Source organism: Cervus elaphus, chromosome 21 (genome assembly GCF_910594005.1).
Source record: "Cervus elaphus chromosome 21, mCerEla1.1, whole genome shotgun sequence".
Taxonomy (NCBI): Eukaryota; Metazoa; Chordata; class Mammalia; order Artiodactyla; family Cervidae; genus Cervus; species Cervus elaphus.
The window spans coordinates 24045803-24066812 of record NC_057835.1 but is presented as its reverse complement, the minus strand read 5'-3'; positions in this window follow the sequence as shown (position 1 = coordinate 24066812).

Genomic DNA, 21010 nt, shown 5'->3' with positions numbered 1-21010 from the left:
CTGCCATGTCTTTGTCTGGCCCTTAAAATTGCACCAGTCTTCGTTGGTGGCACAATAATAAAGACAGTATGGTACTGGCACAAAGACAGAAATATAGATCAATGGAACAGAATAGAAAGCCCAGAGATAAATCCATGTACCTATGGACACCTTATCTTTGACAAAGGAGGCAAGGATATACAATGGAAAAAAGACAACCTCTTTAACAAGTGGTGCTGGGAAAACTGGTCAACCACTTGTAAAAGAATTAAACTAGAACACTTTCTAACACCATACACAAAAATAAACTCAAAATGGATTAAAGATCTAAATGTAAGATCAGAAACTATAAAACTCCTAGAGGAGAACACAGGCAAAACACTCTCCGACATAAATCACAGCAGGATCCTATATGACCCACCTCCCAGAATATTGGAAATAAAAGCAAAAATAGACAAATGGGACCTAATGAAACTTAAAAGCTTTTGCACAACAAAGGAAACTATAAGCAAGGTGAAAAGACAGCCCTCATAATGGGAGAAAATAAGAGCAAACGAAGCAACAGACAAAGGATTAATCTCAAAAATATACAAGCAGTTCTTATAGCTCAATTCCAGAAAAATAAATGACCCAATCAAAAAATGGGCCAAAGATCTAAACAGACATTTCTCCAAAGAAGACATACAGATGGCTAACAAACACATGAAAAGATGCTCAACATCACTCATTATCAGAGAAATGCAAATCAAAACCACTATGAAGTACCATTACACTCCAGTCAGGATGGCTGCTATCCAAAAGTCTACAAGCAATAAATGCCAGAGAGGGTGTGGAGAAAAGGGAACCCTCTTACACTGTTGGTAGGAATGCAAACTAGTACAGCCTCTATGGAGAACTGTGTGGAGATTTCTTAAAAAACTGGAAATAGAACTGCCATATGACCCAGCAATCCCACTCCTGGGCATACACACCGAGGAAACCAGAACTGAAAGAGACACGTGTACCCCAATGTTCATCGCAGCACAGCCAGGACATGGAAGCAACCTAGATGCCCATCAGCAGATAAATGGGTAAGAAAGCTGTGGTACATATACACCATGGAATATTACTCAGCCATTAAAAAGAATTCATTTGAATCAGTTCTAATGAAATGGATGAAACTGGAGCCCATTATACAGAGTGAAGTAAGCCAGAAAGATAAAGACCAATACAGTATACTAACGCATATATATGGAATTTAAAAAGATGGTAACAATAACCCCATATGCAAGACAGAAAAAGAGACACAGATGTATAGAACAGATTTTTTGGACTCTATGGGAGAAGGCGACGGTGGGATGATCTGAGAGAACAGCATCGAAACATGTATATTGTCAAGGGTGAAACAGATCACCAGCCCAGGTTGGATGCATGAGACAAGTGCTCAGGGCTGGTGCACTGGGAAGACCCAGAGGGATGGGATGGAGAGGGAGGTGGGAGGGGGGTTCAGGATGGGGAACACGTGTAAATCCATGGCTGATTCATGTCAATGTATGGCAAAAACCACTACAATATTGTAAAGTAATTAGCCTCCAACTAATAAAAATAAATGGGAAAAAAAAAATCTGCTTCTAAGAAAGGAGATGCAGGTTTGATCCCTGGGTGGGAAAGATCCCCCTGAGAAGGAAATGACAACCCACTCCAGTAACCTTGCCTGGGAAATCTACAGGCAGTCTACAGTCCATGGGGTCACAAAGAGTTGGACACAACTGAGCACACACTAACATACATAAAACTGCACCTGCACTTTGGGAGTCAACACAAAGTTGCATGCCTGACACCCTCTAATGGCATTTCCAGATCTCCAGAACGTCTGTAATCAACTGGCAAAGTCTGTTTGTTTACATGTGAGGATGGAAGCAGAAGCCTTAAGAAAGTGGGTTTGGCTCTTGGGAATAAATAATATCACATGTGTTATGACTTAAATTATTAGTTTGGGGCAGTACATTAAATTTGTGAAGTTTGTAACATGGTTACTGGGGCTTTAATAATCAGAGATCCTGTAAAATATGATTTGGAAGTATTTCATCTTATAATATGTTTCCTGTTGGAGAGACATGATTGCAAGCAGAATACATAAAGTTTTGGCTGCCTGGCAATGCATTTATTCGATAGACTGGTGTGTGTGGTTCTGGGTATCACTGTCTGTTTTCAAAAAGATGAAGTGATCCTATGACATTCTTCACATCTACTGAATTCTACCCAAACTGTGTTAGTCAGATAATCAAGGCTCTTTGGGACTGAGGTTGACCTGAAGCAAATTGTTCCCTAAGAAACCTCTCTCGTCTATAGCACACGTTTCAACTGTGCTTCCTGTTCTCAGGAAAAGGTAAGTGAAATCAATGATTTGGCTCGATTCATCTCCTGACAGTATTTGAGTCTGATCTTAAATCCCTGGTGGTTCAGAGGGTAAAGAATCCACCTGCAATGCTGGAGACCAGGGTTCGATCCCTGGATCAGGAAGATCCCCTGGAGAAGGAAATGGTAAATCATTTCAGTATTCTTACCTGGAGAATCCCAAAGACAGAGGAGTCTGGCAGGCTACAGTCCATGGGGTTACAAAGAGTCACACACAACCGAATGACTTTCACTTTCACTTTTCATCACCTGACAGTGTTTGAGTCTGATTTTAAATGAAGGGTGATGGCTCAGTGCAGGGTGGACAGGTGGTGGAGAACGTGCGCACACACCCCTCCCCACATCCTCTGGGGCGGGCCCTGCAGCGTGAGTACAGTGGAGCTCTGGTCACTCCCATGCCCAAGAGGCTGAGGTGCCACCTCACAGAGGGCACAGGTGACAGTGATGGAGGCTGGCAGTCGAGTCCCCATGTGCCAGCCCCTCCCCACCAGAGATAAACACCAGGGGATTCGTGTGAAGGATGGAAAAACAGCCAAGACATTTGGGGAAATGGAAAACAGTCACTGTCTTATAGATTTCAAAACAAAAATCTCCCTAACTGATGAAATGAAAATTAGGTTTATTGGGAAGAAAGACATGGGAGAAGAAAACCATCAACAGTACTATTATTAACATGAATCAGTTCAGTTCAATTCAGTCGCTCAGTTGTGTCCGACTCCTTGTGACCACATGGACTGCAGCACACCAGGCCTCCTTGTCCATTGCCAACTCCTGGAGTTTACTCAAATTCATGTCCACTGAGTTGGTGATGCCATCCAACCAACTCATCCTCTGTCATCCCCTTCTCCTCCTGCCTTCAATCTTTCCCAGCATCAGGGTCTTTTCAAATAAGTCAGTTCTTCGCATCAGGTGGCCAAAGTATTGGAGCTTCAGCTTCAGCATCAGTCCTTCCAATGAATATTCAGGACTGATTTCCTTTAGGATCAACTGGTTGGATCTCCTTGCTGTCCAAGGGACTCTCAAGAGTCTTCTCCAACACTACAGTTCAAAAGCATCAATTCTTTGGACTCAGCTTTCTTTATTGTCCAACTATCATATCCATACATGACTACTGGAAAAACCATAGCTTTGACTAGATGAAATATTTGAGGTTAAAAAATGAAGATGGTAGGTTTTCATCCATTTAAAGACTCAAAATTCTATCAGCATTTGCATCAGTAACCATCAAACATCCATATTCTTACAGGTAATGAGTCTAAATTTTAAAATTAATTATTAAATTATTGAAAAGGACCAAAGGGAAAAGACAAGAAAATACAAGAAGTTTAAATAGTGTGAAATCATCATTACTAATTTGTTGTTCAGTCACTAAGTTGTGTCTGACTTTGTAAACCCATGAATTGCAGCACACCAAGCTTCCCTGTCCTTCACTATCTCTCAGGGTTTGCTCAAACTCATGTCCATTGAGTCGGTGATGCCATCAAACCATCTCACCCTCTGTCGCCCCCTTCTCCTCCTGCCCTCACTCTTTCCCAGCGTCACAGTCTTTTCTGTTGAATCGGCTCTTTGCATCAGGTGGCCAAAGTATTGGAGCTTCAGCTTCAACATCAGTCCTTTCATTGAATATCTAGGGTTGATTTCCTTTAGAATTGACCGGTTTGATATCCTTATAGTCCAATGGACTCTCAAGAGTTGTCTCCAGCTTAATTATTACTATTAATAATTCACTTTAATAGCAAGCTTACTTCTCTTACTGTAATTGTCATAACTGACATTTATTAAAGTGCTTTCTGAGCTCATAGTAAGAGCTGAAAGACCCTTAGCTGAAAATATGTTTAAAAGAACAAGTCATAAAAAACAAAACAAAACAAAAAACTCAAGTCATTATTTCTCTGCCTCTCCCATGTCCTGAGTGCCCTCCCCACTGGAGTCTCCTGTGAGCTTTCTTGGCAGATTACGCTGATGGTTGACCCCTCAGAGTTCACTGCAGGAGCTGACACACAGTGCTAACGATTACCTGGCAGGGGTGCTGGGAAAATTAATTAGAGCTTGTGAAATGCTCTGAAGATTTAAAATAACTTAGATGTAAATGCACATCATTGTCATTCCCCAAGTGGACTAATTTGTTCATTAGACAGTAAGTCGATGGATGTTCTGGTCTCCAAGAGCCATAGACATTTATAGATGACTTCCCTGAATCAAGGCTCTCCTATGAAGATTCAACATCCACAGCTTTATTCTCTTGTTTAAAGAGCAGTCAGTCTGCAGCCAATAGTACTTAAAAGTGTGTGTGAAGTTCCTGTCTGGTGATGCACTTCAGGCTTCATTCTTTGAGCTCCATGTGCTGGAGTCTGTGTGCTGGATGCTGGGGACCCAGGAGATGACCTGACAGAACACAAGAGAAGATACTTAAAGACCTGTGTTCATGCAGCCTATGATCTAGGAGGAAGGATTTGGCATGTAATTATTTATAATTCTGCCATCATTTTGGAAAGTGCTTCTCCAATGGTTCAGCAGTAAAGAATCCTCCTGCCAGTGCAGGAGACAAAAGAGACTCAAGTCCTATCTCTGGGTCAGGAAGATCCTCTGGAGGAGAAAATGGCAACCCACTCCAGTATTTTTGCTGGAAAATCCCATGGACAGAGAGGCCTGGCTGGCTACAGTCCATGGGGTTGCAAAGTTGGACATGATTAAGCATGCATGCATCATGCTGGGAACCACATCAATAGAACCAATTCAGTGCTATTGGAAGCAAGAAAAAGAGTTCATTCATTGCCAGAGATGATCCTACATAGAATCCGAGAAGGATCTGGGTCAGTTAGAGAGGAGGTTGTGAAGAAGAACAGTGGATTGGATTTAACAAAGGAACAGGAGCCCAGGGAGCCCAGACTGGATACCAGGAAAGATGTAGAGCTTGGGTTAGCTAAATTTTCCAGGAGAGGCTTTCAATTCAGTTAAGTCACCCAGTCGTGTCCAACTCTTTGCGACCCCATGGACTGCAGCACGCCAGGCTTCCCTGTCCATCACCAACTCCAGAACTTGCTCAAACTCATGTCCATCAAATTGGTGATGCCATCCAACTATCTCATCCTCTGTTGTCCCCTTCTTCTCCTGCCTTCAATCTTTCCCAGCTTCACAGTCTTTTCTAATGAGTCAGTCCTTCACACCAGATGATCAAAGCATTGGAGCTTCAGTTTCAGCCTCAGACCCGCCAACGAATATTCAGGACTGATTTCCTTTAGGATTGACTGGTTTGATCTCCTTGCAGTCCAAGGGACTCTCAAGAGTCTTCTCCAACACCACAGTTCAAAAGCATTAATTCTTCGGCTCTTAGCTTTCTTTATAGTCCAACTCCCACGTTCATACACGACTACTGGGAAAACCATAGTTTTGACTTATATGTATCTTTGTCGGCAAAGTAATGTCTCTGTTTTTTAACATGCTACCTAGGTTGGTCATAGCTTTTATTCCAAGGAGCAAGTGTCTTTTATTTTATTTTGTTTTTTTTTTAGCAAGTGTCTTTTAATTTCATGGCTGCAGTCACCATCTGCAGTGATTTTGGAACCCAAGGAAATAAAGTCTGCCACTGTTTCCATTGTTTCCCCATCTATTTGCCTGAAGGGATGGGACCAGATGCCATGATCTTTGTTTTCTGAATGTTGAGTTTTAAGCCAGCTTTTTCACTATCCTCTTTCACCTTCATCAAGAGGTTCTTTAGTTCCTCTTTAGTTTCTGCCATAAGGGTGGGGTCGTCTGAGTATCTGAGGTTATTGATATTTCTCCTAGCAATCTTGATTCCAGCTTGTGCTTCATCCAGTCTGGCATTTCACATGATGCACTCTGCATATAATTAAATAAGCATGGTGATGACATACAGCCTTGACATATTCCTTTTCCAATTCTGAACAATCTGTTAAAATTTCTGTTCCATGTCCACTTCTAACTGATGCTTCTTGACCTGCATACAAGTTTCTCAGGAGGCAGGTAAGGTGGTCTGGTATTCCCGTCTCTTGAAGAATTTCCCACACTTTGTTGTGATACACACAGTCAAAGGCTTTAGCATAGTCAATGAAGCAGAAGCAGCTGTTTTTTGGAAATCTCTTGCTTTTCAGATGATCCAATGGATGTTGGCAATGTTATCTCTGGTTCCTCTGCCTTTTCTAAATCTAGTTTGAACATCTGGAAATTCTCAGTTCACGTACTGTTGAAGCCTGGCTTGGAGAATTTTAAGCATTAGTTTGCTACCTTGTGAGATGAGTACAATTGTGTGGTAGTTTGAATATTACTTGGCATTGCCTTTCTTTGAGATTGGAATGAAAATTGACCTTTTCCAGTCCTGTGGCCACTGCTGAGTTTTCCAAATTTACTGGCATATTGACTATAGCACTTTCACAACATCACCTTTTAGGATTTGAAACAGCTCAACTGGAATTCCATCACCTCCACTAGCTTTTTTCATAGTGATTCTTCCTAAGGCCCACTTGACTTCTCACTCTAGGATGTCTGGCTCTAGGTGAGTGATCACACCATCATGGTTATCTGGGTCATTAAGATCTTTTTTGTACAGTTCTTCTGTGTATTCTTGCCACTTCTTCTTTATATCTTCTGCTTCTATTAGGTCCATACTATTTAGAGAGGCTTTGGGTTTTGCAAAGCTAAATGTGGTGACTAGTATTAGCATCAGGATAATCAATATCATTAGGAACAGCAGCAGGTTTTGGAAAATTAACCAGAAGTGCTATGAAATGAATTAATTTGAGGAAACAGTGATTAGAGATGGGAAGATGGGTTAGAAAGATACTAAATCAATTATTTTTTCAATTGCTGATTGATTTCCTTTCTTGTTTAAATCAATGTTTATCACTGGGCCCCTGTATCTAAATCTCATGAGAAGGCCTTTAGATTGAGAGTTAAATTAGGACAGGAGAGCACATGCCAGAGGCAGATCCCAGTGTCCTACCCCAGGCTGTACAACAGGGATAAAAACACGGCATGCTACAGAGTGTGAGATGGACACTTACCTTTTACAGTTAAATGTAGTCGGGGAGGGAGACCAGTGGGTTATGCCCATAGAGTCACTCCCAAGCTGAATATGAGAGTAAAAGGATGACATCCATCTGAAAACAGGAACTGAAAACTTCTAGAGGCAGAGGCAGCTTTGGCGAGGGCATAGAGGGACTTGGGAGAAGAGAGAGAAACTGTTCTCACTTAATAGTGTCTGCGGGGCCTCGAAGCGGGGAGAGGAAGAGATCAGCTTGGAGGTGGAAACAGAGGCCGGTCCCTGGGAGTTTCCACCTGAAAGCCATAGATTCTGAGCAAAGGAAGACGGCCATGGGCAGCATTATGAGATGGGAATTTTAGAAACGTTTCCGTGGTGACAGAAAAGAGAGTGAGCAGTCAGGCAAGATGGTTTAAAATGTATTTATATGTAGAATCCAAAATATGACACAAGTGAACTTAAGTACAAAACAGAAACAGATTCACAGACATAGAAAATAGACTTGTGGTTGCAAGGGGGAGTGAGGGTGAGGGAGGGAAGGACTGGGAATCTGGGATTAGCAGATACTAAGGATCATATATAGAATGTATAAACAATAAGGTTCTACTGCATAGCACAGGGAAATGTATCCAGTCTCCTGGGGTAAACCATAATGGAAAAGAATGTGGACATGTATAAAACGGAGTCACTTTGCTATAGAGCAGAGACTGGCACAACATTGTAAATCAACTATTCCTCAGTAAAAATAAATAGAAATGTATTTGTGTACAGTGTTATAACATCTGCTGAGAGAGCACACGTGCACAATTGACTGCATCTATCTTATGAATGATGTGTCAACTTTGACACACGTATACGAGTGTCTCCACCAACCAGACAAGCAGAGTGAACCCAGGACTCACAGCCCTGCCTCATGCCTTTCTGGTCCATGCCCTTCCCCCTAAGATCTGTACCTGCTGCTCTGACTTCTAGTCTTCATACCTGACTGGAGTGTCATGTAAATGTAGTAACCTGTACATATGATTTTAAGCCTGGCTTCTTATGGTCTCATTAGAACTCACTTGAGAGTTTATCTGTGCTTATAGCAGTAATTCTCTTTCCTTGTCGTATTTTAAGGGAAACCATCATTTTATAATCTATTGTTCTGTTGAATATTTTGGTTACAGTATTTCCATTTGGGAGCTATTGTCAATAAAGCTGTGACAAATATTTTTGGTTCTATCTTTTGATGGGCAAATAAGATCATTTTTCTTGGGTGTAAAACTAGGAATGAATTTGCCAGATTATAAAATAAGCAAAGGTTCAGGTTTAAATAAATAGTTAACTGAAATAGTTCCATAAGTTACACCTTCACCAGCCATGTGTGAAAATCCTGCATCCTTGTAAACACTGGATATTGACCATTTTCTGAAGTTTATTCTGGCTCATGGGTATTGATGCTCATCTCTCCTCTGGGCTGCAGTTTGCATCTCCCTGGTGAGTTACTGTGCTGAACACCTGTTCTTATGCTTACTGGCCATTTGGACATCTCCTTTCTAGAGAGTCTACTCAAACCTCCGTTTGTCTTTCTCATACTGACTTCATGATCTACAGTGTGGGCACAATTGCTAGTAAAGGTACTAGGAATACATCCTTTCAGGCTGTGACTTGTCTTTTTTAACTCTCTTACTAGTAGTGTTAGTCTCTCAGTCATGTCCAACTCTGTAACCCTGTGGACGGTAGCCTGCCAGGCTCTTCGGTCCAAGGAATTATCCCAGCAAGAATACTGGAGTGGGTTGCTATTCCCTTCTCCAGGGGATTTTCCTTGATTCAAGGATCGAACATGGGTCTCCTGCATTGAAGGTAGATTCTTTGCCATCTGAGCCTCCAGAGAAGCCCAAGATTTTATTACTATTTTTATTGTCCAGATCACACAGCATGTAGGATCTCAGCTTCCTGATCAGAGGTCGAACCTGAGCTGCCTGCAGGGGAAGCCTGGAGTCTTAATCTCTGGACGGTCAGGGAAATCCCGTAACTCTCTTAAGTATCTTTTTTAGGAACAGAATTTCTTAATTTTAACAGTGTCCACTATGAGTCCTTTTTTGGTCTTGTTTAAGATCAGGAAAGTGTGGCAGTATTTTCTTACAATGTCTTCTAGAAACAATATGGCTTTACCTTGACCATTTTAGTCTGTACTCCATCTAATTAATAATTAGTCAATTAATGTTTAACTGTTCTGTGAGGCATGGATTGAGTTTTAAGTTCTCCCATATGGAAAACCATTTCTTCTTCTTTTTTTTTTTTTTTTCACTTTAGAAATCCATTTATCATTTCTTCTAATGCTCATAGAAGAGCATCATTTTCCCTGTTTGGGGCATTCAACTATCTAGGAAATAATTAGTTAGGGTCTGCACTTCGCAAGTGCTCATCAAAGTGGGAAGAGTGGAGCACACTGGATCAGCGAAGGAGACTAACTGCACTACATTAGTGATTCAGCACCAGCTTTGAGGGAGACAGAGGCTGGGTGGCTGTGGAGGGGATGTGTTGCCTACAAAGAAGAAAGGGGGCGGGGACAAGCTGGGCCAACAGGACAGCCTCTGCAACACGTTACCCTGAAGCTGCAGACAGGCTGTATGTCCGGATGGCTGTCTGCCAGGAGAGGTAACAACGCAGCTGAAAGCCACCCAAAACAGGCACTGACTGGGGATTAAGCCACCCAACTCATAGAACTGCAAGGAGGACGTTCGTCAAAAGGAGACATGGCTGTCAACCCAAACGAGCTCCCTGACAGTTCAGATGTTCAGGACCAGCAATGAGCAGCTGAGTAAAGCATCGCAGAGACAATAAACAGAGACCTTTCCGAGGTCACGCAGACCTGCATTCACATAGGTTACATTTTCTGTGAGTGGCAGCAGCGTCTAATCTGATGTGGGTAAGTCCATTGCGTGGACGAAGCGATGCAGTCAAATAAACGATTAATTAAATAAACGAGAAGTTCAATCCCACTTTCACTGCTCCAATAAATACTTTTTAATTAATCCCTGATTTTTTTCAATTTTTATCTATACTTTCAAATTCCATTTACACAAAGTGTCATAATCAGAGCTGACTTATAGAGTGCGTGGCTCTATCTTTCGACAAATAATTATATACATTTTATATATCTGAATTAAACAGCACATTCCTAGGTTTTCTGTTAAGAATGGTACAAAAGCTAAATATTTAAATTACTTCCATTTATTGTACTTATAGAAATGTTTATGTATTTGAAGCTCCTTCTAGTCTAATCCATAAATGCCATAGTTTGGAACAATTATATCTATATTATATATTTATAGTAGAAATATATATATAAGAAAATGGGCCTGAAGACATTTAATTGATGTAGAATATGGAAAATGGAAATTAAATTCTTGGTGAAAAAAATAAGCTAACTCGCTGGGAGCATCAGTGACCTAACCTCTGTAGACTTTCTAGGTTAACGGCCACCTGCTCAATCAGGGCCCCACTTACTCTTGTGTGTGGAAAGTCACTAGAACTTAATGAACATTTTAGTTTCTTTTTTGGATTTCCAGCTGATTCCTCCGTGGTATCAGTGTATGTTTTCCTCGAAACCAGTAAAATCCTTACTTGTTCTCAAGCCTTTGATGTCGGTAAATGCTCTAAAAATTATTATTTTAATTTCTAAAGCATTTTTCTAAGTAACAGGAGCAGGGAAATGAAGCCTGCTTGGAACACATCAAAACAATGACTAAGTTAGTGAGGGACCCTGGGCATCTGCAGAGCCGGTGATCTGGTGAGTGAGCTGTGGACTAAAACTGGCGTGTTCATTAGGAGGCAGAGGGGTGTCGACTGAAAATATGGAACACATGAGGTCCTTGATCTGAGTCTAATGTTTTCCTTACACTGGTATTTACACTTACAAGAAGAAAAGCTATGAACTAGAACAATTACCTGCAAACATTGCCTTCTTTCAGAGTTAATAAACATGTCATTTTTGCAGACACACTCAAATAATCCGTATGTACAAACTGCTGGAAAAAGCTATAATGACCTGTTTTTCTTTCACCTCAGTTGTTTCGGGGCTGATTGCATCAAATATGCAGCATTATTCTTTCCTTGAAATGCAGCTGCTTCCTACAAGTGGTATTTCCTACAAATGAGAATATTTTATAGACATTTGCTTGAAATAAATTATAGTCTCTTGAATTTTTTTAACCTTTTTTATTATGGCAAAGTATGCATAACATAAAATCCACCGTTTCAACCATTTTTAAGTGTTCAGTTCATTGGCATTAATTGCTGGGCACACACTGATGTGCAGTCATCACCCCCATCTATCTCCAGAACTTTTTCTGTCTTTGCAAACTGAAGCTGGGTACCCAGTAAACACTAATCCTCCACCCACTCAGGGCCCTGAGACCAACATTCTGCTTCCTGTCTGTCTGGATCTGACTTCTCTGGAGATCTTCTGTAAGTGGAATCAGTCTCTGCCTTCCTGTGAGTGTGGTATTTCAATGAGCATGATGTCTTCAAGGTGCATCCATGCTGGAGCCTGTATCAGAATTTCTCTTTCATTCTAAAGCACATATTGTGAACATAAGCATATATAACCCTGAACAAATACAGGTCGTGGTATAGCACTGTCAGAAAGTTCTCAGAAAATAATACAACAAAATGAATTTACACTTCCCCAAAATGTTAAGGAGAGATTTTTAAATTGAGCTTGACAACGAGGGGTGAAAAAGTAAAGGTTTCCTTGAAACTGGTGAGAAACGCTGAGGGGAAAAATAACAATGTGAAGGATGAAGAGACTAAGGCCAAGTGTCCAGCTGTCTTCAGGAATGAAACAACTGCCTGACCAGCCCTTCCCATGGCCTTCGAGATGACCTTGGAAGCTGTGTGTCCAAAGTCCTTTCCCAGGAAGCACCAGGGTTGTTAAGTCTAAGATGATCCGGCCAAGAATCATTTGCAAATGAATGTAGTGAATTTATGTTAAAAGAATAATAGGAGAATCATTTGCAAAGAGAAGGAGGATAATTTGAATAAAATGGTGGGTTTGGTAATCATTTTCAACTAAGATTAAGAATGCATTGTTTAAAAGTAAGCACCTAAGAATGGAATCTTAATGACAGGTCCTCACTTGAGTTCTTGAGATTAGTGGCTGGGGAGGAGAAGCTGTTCTAAGTTGCTATCAATTTTCCAGTGGCTCATTGAGTTACTTTGGAAGCATCCCTGGAGATTTCAGAGATAAGGGAGTGATTTTCCCTGAACAACTTCAACAACAAATGGGTGCACATTACCTGAGGCTCCCAAGATACTCTAATCCAGTGACTATCAAAGGTAAACATCCACCAGGATCACCTGGACATTAGATACACACATGTCACCGTGCCAGCCACTTCTTGACGCAGCAGGTTGATGGTGGGATGGGAGAACCCCTCTTTCCAAAGTCCTGAATGATGCTCATACTTCCAGACATAAGAAATGCTCCCAGAAGCTCTGCTCCATCAGGTAACACTTGGTTCAGCACAGTTAATAGTTTGAAATATGGACCCTGTCTTTCAGAAGTTAAAAATAAAAGCTAGCATATACTATTGATTGAGAGCGCTGGATAGCAGTGAAAACACTTCAATAATAGTTATGCTGAAATGTATACTGTTATATTTTTACTGGGGCTTCCCTGGTGGCTTAGATGGTAAACAATCCACCTGCAATGCAGGAGACCAAGATTCGATCCCTGGGTCAGGAATATTCCCTAGAGAAGGAAATGGCAACTCACTCCAGTACTCTTACCTAGAGAATCCCATGAACAGAAGAGCCTGGCGGACTACAGTCCATGGGGTCACAAATATTTTTAATGCATGCTTGGTGTCTAGGCAAGAGCCTATAATTTTTGGATATTCTTGGCAGAATATTCTTAAAAGATTTTCATTTGTTATCAAATTTAATACCATATCAAGGAATGTATCTGAAAACAAGGAACTTGGAAAACAGCTTTTAAATAATAAAGACTTACTCTCAATTATAGGTTTTGAAATTTTATTATTCAGACTATCTCATTGTCAACAGCTCAAACACTTCAACTTCAGCAATGCTAGTGACAGACACACAGTGGGGAGAACTATCAATAGTTTAGCCTTTATATAATGTGAACAAACCTGTAATATCAAAGTATCTTAAAAGTTACGAAACCAGTGATATTTCCAAAGGTCAGCCTGTCTCTTGAAAAGGCCTTCTGGATAATAGTGAATGTTTTGTTATGTGCCCTGGTCACAGTTCATTCTCATCAGCCATCAGAAGAATATAATCTAGATGTGAAGGAAATGCATGACTGGGGTGGTAAGAAGGTGGGGTTATTGAAAGAGCAGTGACTGTAGATTCAATACTAAGTTTGCACAGTACCTAAGATAAAGCTCTGAAATTCTTCATTCTGTAGCCGTTTTGGTCTTATCATGTCACACAGAATTAACCCTGCAGATATTCAGAGGCACAATATTTATCGATGGCATTTTACTCCATCCAGTTCCCCATGTTGTCATGGCAGCAGGGCAATCCCAGATGCTGGAGAGAAATGAGAAGTCAGGTTCTGGGGTTGTGAAATCTTATGATGTTTGGAGTTAAGCAGAGGGGAGGGTGCATGGATGCTCTCCTCTCTCTCTTGACCTTATCAGGACCAGACTAAGGTCACCCAAAATAGGTTAAATACAGAAAATATGATTCTCGTATTATGATTTTAAATCCCTAGAGAACTATTCACAAATTTGTACTTTTTAATGAAAAAACAGCAATGTCTTGATTTTCTTTTTGATTATTCAGTGGAAAATCTAAACATATTAATATATGTGTGAAATAGATGCATGCTTGTATCAGTCATGTCCAGCTCTTTATGACTTCATGGACTGTAGCTCTCAAGGCTCCTCTGTCCATGGGATTTCCCAGGCAAGAATGCTGGAGTGGGTTGCCATTTCCTCCTCCAGGGGATCTTCCCGACCCAACCTGCATCTCCTGCACTGGCAGATAGATTCTTTACCACTGAGTCACCTGGGAAACCCCCTGAAATACATGATATATTGGTAAAAACATATCAGAAGTTATTCTTAACATCTGGGTGGTAAATGGAGCCATTACCTGTATTATTTATATCTGGAAACCTTTAGTGATGAAAAACATGGACTTATTAAAATAATTTAAACTATATTTTTGAACATTGCAATATTTTAAAAAGTAAATGATATGATATGAATATGGGTTTATCAGAGCAGCAGTGTAATTTCCGGTGTGGTAAATGTCTCATGTGTATGTACAGTTGTCTTTGCTTTGATCCGTGTAATTGAATTGTAGCTGACATTTTTTTTTTTCAAATACTGTAAGAACAACCTGAAAATGTCTTGTCTTCTTTTGAAGTTCTATGCTATTAAGTTTCCTAATTTGAGCACATCAGGATTAATTTGTGCATTAATAAAACATATAAACTGACTCTATTATCCAAAAGATTGTCAAAGTGTCTTGTAAGCAACATGAATTGTGGGCAATAAGATGAAGTATTAGGTTGGGGAAAATATTTAAATTGAAATGTCGCTTTTAAAACTCAGTATATTTTTTAAAGGTGGATTTGTTAATTATTGTTATATAATTCTAAAAGCCAGAAGCACACTCACTTCAGTTTTAATGTTATATATTCTTAAATCATGATTGTGAGTCATTTTCAGTTCATAGATAGGAGTTTTCCTGGAAAAATTAGAAGAGAACATACTGGGTTTCCCGAACATGGAGATTTGCCATAGGACAGACACAGGTGCCCAGACTAGAAGTTTCAAGTCAGCTGAGAAAGCTTCCCAAGTTCCCAAGGAGCTTTCGAAACAGGCAAAGCTGATTGTGATCTTACTAGAGAAACTTTACTGTTAAGATCTTTCACACCAACACACTGATATACACCTATGCAACTAAGTAACATCACTTAGTTTAACAGGGTTTGTTTAGTTTATCGGGTTTGTATCACACAGCATGTTCCAGGTGCCTCTGAAGTCAGCCCCTTCTCTTCCTCTCTATCCAAACCCCTTCTGCTTCCTCTCACTGTGCATTAGTTTTGTGTGTTCTAGAACTTCAGAGAGATGAAACCATAGTCTGTGTTTTTTGGGGGTCTGATGTTTTTCCCTAAGCTCTGTACTCCAAGATTCACCCATGTGTGTGTGTATGAGTAATTTGTTCCTCTGCGTCGCTGGGTGATATTCCACTTTGTGACCCTTCCACACTTTTCCTTCTGGTTCATCTACTGATGAACGTTTATGTTGTTTCCAGTTCTGGCTCATCTGCCTAATGCTCACTTACAAATAGTGCCCATGTGTATGTGTGTGTGTGTTTCTAAAATCTGCACACACTCACCTGTGTGTTTTCAATGCTCTCGAGTTAATAGCTCAGAGCAGAAGTTCTGGATTGCATGGTAAAATGTTTTTTCTGTTGGGAATTAATGTCAATAAATTAGGGAATTTTCCTCATACTTTGGGGAGTAATTTAATATTTTATGCAGTAACTCTTAATGCTTCCATTTTAGGAGTATCTATTTCTCCTTCTCATGAAGCTGTTTGTGGTATTCCACTATTGTAGTCTTCCTTGTCGTGGTCTGTTTTACCTCTGCCTTTTAACTGATGCTGCCTATTATCTATGATGGATGTGTCCAGTTGCTTGGATGTGTCCAGTTGCTAGGCCGTGTCCAACTCTCTGTGACACCTTGGACTATAGCCCGCTCCTCTGTCCGTGGGACTTCCCAGGCAAGAATACTGGAATGGATTGCAATTTCCTTCTCCATAATGGATGAAGATACAGGTGAAATAATAAAACTAAAATCAGAGCCCAGACTTGTTCCACTTACAGTTTTTTATCGTTTCTGTTATTAATACCAAAAAAGTCACTTTTATTTGTAGGATACATATTGAGAAATGTATAAAGAATAATGTATAGTTCTTGAAGTATTTTCACAAATACCACATTTTTTTCACTAGTACCACTCTATTCATTGAATTACATCAAGTAATACCACTGGTTCCTTTCCCAACCACGTACCATAATGTTGTTCAATGCTACACCTTTCATTAATATGATTTGACAGAAACTGTAACACTTTTAACTCAGTGCCCCTGCTTTGTCCTGTTGGACTTGAGCAGAGTGAGCTGACCTCTCCCTTTCTGCAGAGCAGCAGTGGGTGGCCACTCTGGACAAAAGGACCATCTTGGAGATGCAGGTAGATGACTAAGTGACTGCTGAGCTATCAAGGGATGGAAGCCCCAGTAGTTTGCTGCCAACCCCCACTTCCTGGCAGCTGGCTCATTTTATCCCAAAGATGCCTGATTTATCTTGGTTCCCATCTTTGACATCATATTCAAATACTTGGGATGAGAGGCAAGAAACAGAAGCTTCAGCTGCCAAAAATTTAAAAACATTTCTAAGGCAAACAGATCTTGTATGAGTTCTCAGATGAACAGAATCATTGCCCTGCTGGTGAATCAGCACAAGTTCAACTATCTCTTAGCTTCCACAGATGACCCTGGTCCCTTCTCACTGCCTCCTCTCCCTGGGTTTTCACCTGGACCTTCCAGCAGGAAATAAGAAAAGTTGGCTTGACTTTCTGATTTATATGTGAGGCTCTTTGCACAAAGCACACGTTAAAAATGTCAAAATTTATAATGTCAAAAATATTAAATTTCAATTTTAAGATATCTTACATCGTCAGAAGGAACACTAATGGATCTGGAGAATCTGTGTTAAACAAATGTGATAAATTCGTGTATATAAAATAAGATTGAGCACTATTTTCCCTTCCCTTTCCCAGAGAAGCGAAACAGCTAGATTTGAATGAGTTGATATATTTCAGAAGAAAACCATAGATGCCACAGAAAAAATAAAAGTTTCCAAAGCTTAGTTTTAAAGAAAACACAGCTCAATCCTTTTCTCAGCTACAAAGTAGGACTTTTCTGGGAAAATGACAAGCATCAAACTAATTTTAAGAGTGATAATGCATTTTGTTTATATACAAACTCAGTGTTTTTACATAGTTTCCAGAGGAACAGATTTTACTTTCACACCTCTCAACATTTTTATTAAAAATTATTCTTTTGCTTCTGAATAATTGTTATTTTCTGTCATCATGTTCCAGATTTTTTCATACTGAACCAAAATGCTTTCCTTCATTAAGCCACAAAAGATCTTTCATTTAAAAAAAAAAAAATCCCACTCTTTCTTGACTTGTCTGAAAGAACCTTCTGCTTTAGGAGAATATCTGACGTTTTAATAGCAGTTTGTCATCTTCCATGTGTCATGATTGCCTATTAATTTGTAACCTTAGGGATGGAGCAATTTAAAGTGTCTTGAGAGAGGTGTTTGTTTGATGGTGTATCAGTGTCAGATCTGTCCACACTGTTGAAATACCATCACTCTAGTGGGCAGTGCTGCTTGTTAAACACAAACCCACACACTCACCACCACTCCCCAACACACACAGAGTTGTCAGTGAAGCCTTCTTATTATACAGACATCTGAAAGTATCAGACTGTTTAAATGTTTACACATTTCACTTTGAGTACTAATTTGTTTTTCACTGCATCTACCTATTTCCCTAGCATATTTCACTTATAAGGAATCTTACAGGAGAGAATCTTAAACTTCCACAAGCTTTACCTTAGGCAAGCCAACAGCTGCTTTATAAGCTGTTCTTTTCAAGTCTTTTTGAAGGTTTGAATGTTGTAAGATATCAAGTTCATTGTTAGTCATTTCCTGTTTACAATAGAACCAAAATGTGGTTATAAAGTCTAAAGATAAACCTTCTTAAATGTAACATGAATGAAATCAAAATGCACTTTTTTCTAAAGAGTGAAAGTACTTTCATAAGGGAAAGATGAAAATTCAAAAATTAAACTGGATAAAAGTTTCATGTATAAGAGACAGCACAGAGCAGAGGTTACAGACACAGACTCTACAGACAGGCTAGACTGATTCAGATGCTGTGACTGCTGTCTGATTTCAGATCAGGGGATGCGGAAGCTCTCTAGACTCAGTTTGTCACTGGGGTGTTAAACAGCATCATTTAGTTAATATTTAGAGATTATACAGCAAACTTACCGGCAGGGTGCTACATTACTATTGGTTAAATAGAGCAAACAAAGAAATGAAGAGAAAAATGAAGTGCACTTCATTTTTTTTTTCCATCCAAGCTCAAAAGTTCTGCTCCATTAGATTTTCCAGTTGTTTTCTAAAAGAATTATCATTAAATCGATTTTGGTTCACTATATTCAGTGGAAGTTCATTCTGACTTGAGCTTTCTACAGTTGTGTTTTGGTGGTCCTGCGTATGCAAATATAGAACTGCTTTCTTGTGTTACTTTTCTAGATGTATAAAACAGATGCATCATTATCATTTGCCAAGAGTTGCATATCCTGGGTTTCAATCGAACGCTGTGAGAAGAAGAAAAATTAAGACAGTGAGAAAAATGGATGCAAGTAGTTTTTCAAGACCAAGCCCTCAAATGAGGCATATTTCTGGCACTGCAGGCTCTTCTGGGTAACTAGAAAACTCTCACAGCAGAAATAACTAAAAATTTTAGATCAAATAAAATATTCATCAGAGCTGAGCTTGAAAGATAGGAATGTGCTCAGATATTAAAAATAGAAATTCAATGAGGAGTGCAGCGTGTGATGCTGCCAGTCTGGTCTAACAGAGCTGTTGGAACCAGCTGAGTAGGGCTTCCTTGTTTAACTCTGTGGCTGGAACAAGACATGTGTCTTAATATCAGGCAGGACCAGAAGTCAGAACAGATTTCTCAAATTTGGGAGAACCCCCGAAAGGCCACTCCCTTATTGAAATGGTGAACTAATGTTACATGCCTCAACAAAGACCTATCTTACAACAGAATCCTGAACAAAAAAATCAAGGCCCAGAAAAATATATGCCTTAGAGCACCATTCAATGTTCAAAACCAATAGATAGTTTAGAGAAATTTATACACAGAGCAACAACATTAAGAAAAATGAGATATTTAGTTTAAGGCTGTGCACTTTATTATAAATGCCTTTGAATTCAGTGAGTCTAGATTTGTAAAATAACCCCAATATTCTGTATCCTTCATGTTTATTTCAAAAGCATGTGCTTTATTGATTGATTGTCTGGTTTACACTTGGGTTAAGAACACAAAACATGCAATTTACCACATTAACCATTTTAAAATATGGTAGTGGTGATTTAGTCGCTAGTCATGTCCAACTCTTTGTGACCCATGACTGTAGCCCACCAGGCTCCTCTGTCTATGGGATTTCACAGGCAAGAATACTGGAGTGGGTTGCCATTTCCTTCTTCAGGGGATCTTCCTGACCCTGGAATCAAACCTGAGCTTCCTGCCTTGCAGGTAGATTCTTTACCACTGAGTCCCCAGAGATTCCCATTTTAAAGTAAACCGTTCAATAATACATATATTCACATTGTTGCACAAAATCCTCAAGAATTTTTCTATCTTGAAAAACTACTAAACCCATTGAACAGTTTCTCATCCTCCCCTCTTCCTACTTACTGGCAACCACCACTCTAGGACTTTCTGCAGAGTTTCTAGGGGTTGAACTCTTAGACGCCTTGCATACATGGAATCATGCAGTATTCACCTTTTTGTGTCCAGCTTATTTCACTTAACCTAATGTCCTCCAGGTTCACCCATGTAGTAGCACAGAAGAGGATTTCCTTCTTTTTAAATGCTGCATAACATTCCACCATGTGCTTATACTACATTTTATCCATTCACCTGTAAACAGACACTGAGGTTTTGTCTATCCTTTGGCTATTGTGAATAATGCTACAGGTGAACACAAATCTGAAAATATCTTCTTGAGGTCCTGTTTTCATCCCTTTTGGATAAATACTTGAAAGTAGCATTGCTGGATCCAATGGTAGTTCTACTTTTAATTGTCTACAGAATCTCCATACATTTCCTACAACAACTGCACCTTTTTACTTTCCCATGAACAGTTTACAAGCATTCCAGTTCCTTCACATCCTTACCAACACTTGTTATTTTCCGCTTTCATTGCCATTGGTGATGGTGTCAGTATTAGTGGTTATCTTGGCTGATGCAAGGTGATATCTCACTGAGATGTTGACTTACATTTCCTTGATGATTAATAATGATAAATACATTTTCAAATGCTTGTTAACTATGTGTATATATATTTTGGCAAGATGTCTACTCAATTTGTTCCTGTTCAATTGCTATGCTGTGTCCATGGGGGCCTTTGTGACCCCATGGACTGCAGCACACCAGACTTCCCTGTCCTTCACTATCTCCTGGAGCTTGCTCAAACTCCACTGAGTCGGTGATGCTATCTAACCATCTCATCCTCTGGTGCCCCCTTCTCTTGCTTCACTCTTTCTTAATCAAGGTCTTTTTCAGTAAGTTGGCTCTTCTTTAAGACCTACTACTGACTCCTTCCATGACTCTATAAAAATTATAGATACACTTTTCAACTACAGAATTGCTATCTGGTTCTTTCTTATGATTTCTGTCTTTACTGTTACTCTTGATGAGCCCTGTCATCATGCCTTCCTTTCTTTCCATAAACCTGGTTTCCTTCAGTTCCTGGAACATAGTGAGGATGTCTGTGTCGAAGACCTTGAGGAGTC